Source organism: Tachypleus tridentatus, chromosome 13, assembly GCF_004210375.1.
Source record: "Tachypleus tridentatus isolate NWPU-2018 chromosome 13, ASM421037v1, whole genome shotgun sequence".
Classification (NCBI taxonomy): Eukaryota; Metazoa; Arthropoda; class Merostomata; order Xiphosura; family Limulidae; genus Tachypleus; species Tachypleus tridentatus.
The window spans coordinates 158834412-158840411 of NC_134837.1; positions in this window are offsets into that span (position 1 = coordinate 158834412).

Below are 6000 nucleotides of genomic sequence, written 5' to 3' on the forward strand. Positions count from 1 at the left end.
CAAGATACAAATTTATATACCGAACAAATGTTTAATGTCACTTTCATGGTCAACGATACACTACAATAAAGTATAATAAACAAATTATTGGGCAAGCATTTTTGTGTGTGTCAGTGTGGAATAACAAAGGCTGAGAAAAACAGTACTGAAAAATAGAAGCTTTTGTCAATGAGTGACACGTTTTCTTCTTAGTTAAACTACGTATGATAAATTAAAAGAGAATGTACTTCAAGTTAAGTTATATATCATGATATTAGAATAAAATAGCTAGAAAGAAGTTCGGTCATGTGCAACATAAGTACCAAACGTTGTAGGGGCCTTTACAAATGGTTTTCTAGGAGTCTAAGCACACCACCTCTAGGCTTAGTATTTGTAACTGTAACATCGTAGCCAACAGCGGTATTAACGCTATTTTCTTCTTGAAATAAGACCATTCAATCAAATATGTTCTTACTGCTTCCTGGCAGTGGAATAACGTGGTCAAGGTATATGGACTGTGGTTCTTGAATAAAGGCAATATGCTCTTCTATATTAGTTTTGAAATAATACTTCACTCCCTGTTTCACCCTTATTCATTTCTTATCCATCTGAGAATCAAAGTACGCTCTCTTACACTGCAATAATTTGACACTATTTTACACCTCTATTTCTTTCTATCTTGTCTTGTATCTATCTACTGTACATAAGATGTCTTTTTTGCGTGAATGATGCCAGGATTTTGCACCACAACATTAGTGATGGCTACTGAAGAATTATCCTGAACACCGTACTGATCATAAGTTCTAGCCGGCACAGACATAATAGTTCTCATCTGATGCGATATAACTGAAGGTTCAATACTGATAGTAACAGATGAGTTTAAAGTAATCTCTGACCAAAAAATTGTTAAATTGGACACCTGTTTCTGATTCAAATGATGAAAAGTAGTGTAACAGTTTTGCTTCCTTGATCTATTATCCTCTTCTGACTTTTTGTTTTACGTTGGTAGTACTTTCACACCTCTCGGTTAGCACTACCTCCAATGCCAATACTTCATTGTGTTTGTTGGTCGTTCAGAAATAGGAAAATATTGAAATGCATTGGTAAGCAGCTATATCATACAATTTTATTGTTTCCTTGAGAAGATTTTGCCATTTAAAATCAAAAGTAGATGTTCCAGCTCCCTTAGTTGATATCATTAAATCCTGATAATTCTCATGATACTTTTGTGTTTTCCTTATTAAGCTATTATGAGAAGTGATTGGAATTGAAGCTTTTTCAATAACTTCTACATTAGAAGCAATTGATTTGTTTACAGAAATTTTAGCAACCTTTGACTCAGCATCTGATAGTAATATTTTCATTTTTTAGTCTTGTATGCCGACTATGTGGAATAGCATCTGGAACAATCATGCATAATCCTGTGAAAACGCTGACATGTTTATTTTTAACTCGCCTTGTCAAACTCGTGATGAATGCTGTCATAAAGGAACGAAAAAAGAAATGTAGCAGTACAGCAGAGTGCGTGTGTGTGTTTTCTTATAGTAAAGCCACATCGGATATTTGCTGAGTCCACCGAGGGGAACCGAACACAGCAGAGTGATAATCCCTCCTCAAATCACGTTTTACTCACGACTAAATTGATTCACAAAGTGCACTACTGGTAACTACTAGCTCAATGAAGGTTGCCTACTAATACAAATTCATAGCTAGCTACCCATGAAAAATGGATTACATCTCAGGGCAGTAATTCTTAAGCATGAAGAATGCGAACAATTAAAGCAGTTTTACTAGTGACTTTGCAAGGCAAGATGAATCTCAAAACACAGGTATCAGAAATTTCAGATGTCTTGTGTATTCTGTAAATATTATAAATACATATACAACTATTATACTCATAGAGAATTTAATGAGGAAAAGGTGTTTATATGTATATGTTTAGTTAATACAGTATTATTAGCTTATTTTGCACTAAGTGTGCATTATATTGATGAATAATGTTTATAGGAGTTATGGCTTCACGTACTTAGTATGTGTGCACATCAGTTTTATCAATTGTTGCCTGAACTTTAAGTCAACATATGAGTCTGAACAACTATCAGATCATTAATGGTTACTATCTCAAGACAAAGATAGGGCATCTCCTGTAAAATTCAACAATTTTACGTCGTATGTCAAGTTACTTGAAAACTAAGGCCGCTAAACAGGAAATTTGCTCAAATACCATATTGCAAAGCATTGTGTCAGGTTTTTATAAGGGCCAGTATTATTTACGATAAGTGTCTGTGACTCGTTGGTGATAAATTTGAACAATAAATGTGCAGCACACCATCAACTTGTTTTAAAATATATATTCAAAAAAGGTTTGTTTATTTGTTTGTACTTAAGCACAAGACCACACAAACAGCCATCCGTGCTTTGCCTACCACAGGTATAGAAACCCGATTTTTAGTGTTGTTAGCCCACAGAAAATCTGCTATGCCACTGAGGACTCAAAACAAACCAAACACGTTAAGAAAAAATCGCTACTTCGTTTGTTATCACAGTTGTATCCAGAACTCTAAATAATTGTCTCATTTTCATCCATACAAATGGATTCAGAACACCCTTTGGCAAAACAACTTATTCTCCTTTAGTCTGTTATCACAATATAATTAATGATAAATTCACTCGTTACCCCGTGAGTTACCACAGTTGTTTACAGAGATGTAAATAATTTTTTACGTCAAAAGTTCACACAGACAAGTTCACTTACTTCAGAACCCAATTTACAAGACAAACAATATAAATTATTCTTCTATAGTCTGTTTACTACAATACAATCTGCGATATAAATATACTCTTCAAAAAAGAGAAACGCAAAAGGCAAAATATGAGACAAATTGTTAACAAGTTTATTCCGGGTAGTTCTGTATGACATGTGTGAAACTTTGCACATTCACTGCTGAACATCCAAAGTCTGCAAAGGCGAAGTCCACGCTCACTAGGTGAAGTTTAACATCACTCAACGTCAATAACGAGTATGCCCCCCCCGTGAGCATCAATAACTGCTTGGCATCTCCTGCCCATGGAAGCGATGAGATGACGAATCACATCCTGTGGAATGGCTTTCCACTCAGCCTGCAAAGCTGCTGCAAGCTGAGGTAGAGTCTGCAGTCGAGGTTGTCGCCGTCGCAGACGTCGGTCCAACTCGTCCCAAAGATGTTCGATGGTGTTTAAATCTGGTGATCTGGAGGGCCAGGGAAGAACGTTGATGTTGTGGTGTCTCAAGAAGACAGTGGTGAGTCGGGCTGTGTGAGGACGGGCGTTGTCATGTTGAAAAACGTCGTTGACGTTCACCATGATGGGTTGCACATGGGGCCTAAGAATCTCGTCGACGGTTGCGTACGGTCTGATCGGAAATCCTACGCAGCCCTGGTATGGTTGAGGCAGTAGACGTCGCAATGGTGGTCCTATCCCGAAGGTGACGTAACCGGATGTAGCGATCTTGTGCGGGCGTCGTCACATGAGGTCTGCCAGATCGTGGACGGTCACGAGTTGATCAATGTTGTTGGTGACGATTCCATAGCCTTGTGATGGTGCTTGGGTGGACATTCACAGCTCTGGCAACATCTGATCGAGATTCGCCTGCTTTCAAGCGACCAATGGCGTTGTTGCGTTGTGCTTCAGTCAGTCTTGGCGTAACTGTATTGCGTGTCGGTGGCTTAACACTGAGCTATGGAAACCGAAAACCCGTCACTTTTATAGGGATTTTGCACATGTTGCACTTGCAGAACATACAGATCTCTCAAACAAATTTATTGGACACGCATGCGTTTTGGCGAAAAATCCGATGTTTTCCTCCGTTTTCAAAGTGCACAACTTTTATTGTCATTTTGGTCTTACAATCAGTGCCTTAACACGTGTAACATCACATACTCTGATCTAGTAACGTTATTACATATATTTCTCTTTAAAATAACAAAAATATTCCTTTTGCGTTTCTTGTTTTGAAGAGTATATTTTAAAAGTCGCCAATATACACTCTTTAGGATAAACTTACAAACATATTCTAGATCTGAATCTCTCACTTCTCAGTATTTGCACATATTTATAATACGTGACAGCAAAATCTATAAATATATAGCCCTCTAGTGACAATAATATCAAACATAAGAAAAACTAAAAAGATTTGGTTAAGGTGACGTCAATAATGTTACTTAAGCCAGTACAATTAAACTGCATACACAATGTACGACTTGTACAGAGTTGCATAACATAACTTGTCATCTATCGCTTATAAAATAATTAACTTTCAACACTTGTTATAAAAAACAAATAATAATTAAATATTGAATCACTAAATAATAACTTTTAAACTAAATAGTCCTGTATATCTAGCAACACGTTGCTAAACTTTCTGGTTGAGTTTAAGCCAAAGAATAAATAGACTGGGTGCGATTTACAATGCAAAATAAAAACAGGTTATCTTTTTTGAACATACCACACAAACAACCGAGATTGTTTTTTTTCTCTCAAATCTGGTTATATATAAATATATGTAATATTAACTTGTTTGGGAAAAATTGAACCTAAAATGTTAGCATTATAAGTTCACAAACTTGCCGCTGACCTACCAGTTAACGTATAAAATATTTACTAAAAGACAAATGTGAAGCCTAATCAATCATTTGATTTGTTACTTTTAACTAAGTTATGCTGGTTTAGAAGTATTTCACCTCTCATTAATAAACTTGAACAAGGGCAGAATAAGACTAGTCTTCGTGTAGTGGTGTAGTATGTATTACACGTATGGTGTTTTGAATGACAGATTAGACTTCACATTTATCTTTTATTATTTTCAAAAAGTTTAAATTATTAAATCAAATAATTAAAGTTTTATGGAAATAATAAAAGGTAAATTAGTAGCATCAACATTGGTATTCTTTAAATTTTTGTATAAGTATAGATTACTGTGAGAGTAAAAGACATATCTAAAACACATACTTAAAATATGCACTCTACTATTATTTGGACTACATCAAAACCTAAGACTTAGAGATCCTGGCCTCCCTGATCAAGCGAACGTTAATCGTTTGTCAGTCGGTTGGCTTGATTTACTATGACTTAGCGTCACTTGCTGTATCGCTTCCTTTACGTTTGTTTAACGTGATTGCCGTTTTTCACTTATCACGTAAATACACAAGTTGTGATGTTATAAAAATACGTAGATTCAGGAAGTTTTGATAGAAATGAATAAAAACTCTATAACCCGAGCACTTTGGAAAGGTGGACCATTTTTTCCTTAGGGGCAAACCGTTTATCCCTGAAGAAGAGGCATCCACCAAGTTATTTTATTTATTTATTTTCACGTTTAATAAATAACATTAATCGCACATTGATTGAAGGAAAATTGCCAATGTTCTGGACATTACAGCAGAACACCATTCAAGCTTTCTTACTTTGCTGTCGTATGAAGTATATTCTTATTTTCTCAGTTTGTCATCGTACAGCGTTACTCAGGAGTGAATTCTTTGAAACTTGGTAGTTTGTTTTGTTTTTTGGAATTTCGCACAAAGCTACTCGAGGGCTATCTGTGCTAGCCGTCCCTAATTTAGCAGTGTAAGACTAGAGGGAAGGCAGCTAGTCATCACCACCCACCGCCAACTCTTGGGCTACTCTTTACCAACGAATAGTGGGATTGACCGTCACATTATACACCCCCCACGGCTGGGAGGGCGAGCATGTTTAGCGCGACGCGGGCGCGAACCCGCGACCCTCGGATTACGAGTCGCACGCCTTACGCGCTAGGCCATGCCGGGCCTGAAACTTGGTAGAGTTTAACAAGTGATAAATCGAATGATTTGGGGTTTGACATTTATTTATATATAATTTTAGCATTTAAACAGCGTTTTTGACTAAATAATTCACAAAAATAAATTGGTAGCTTAAATACTGCGTATCCTTGAACTTCCGACATATAAATACATTATCATTGAAAGAGAGAAAGAAAACTTTGTACATTAAAATATTTACGCCAAT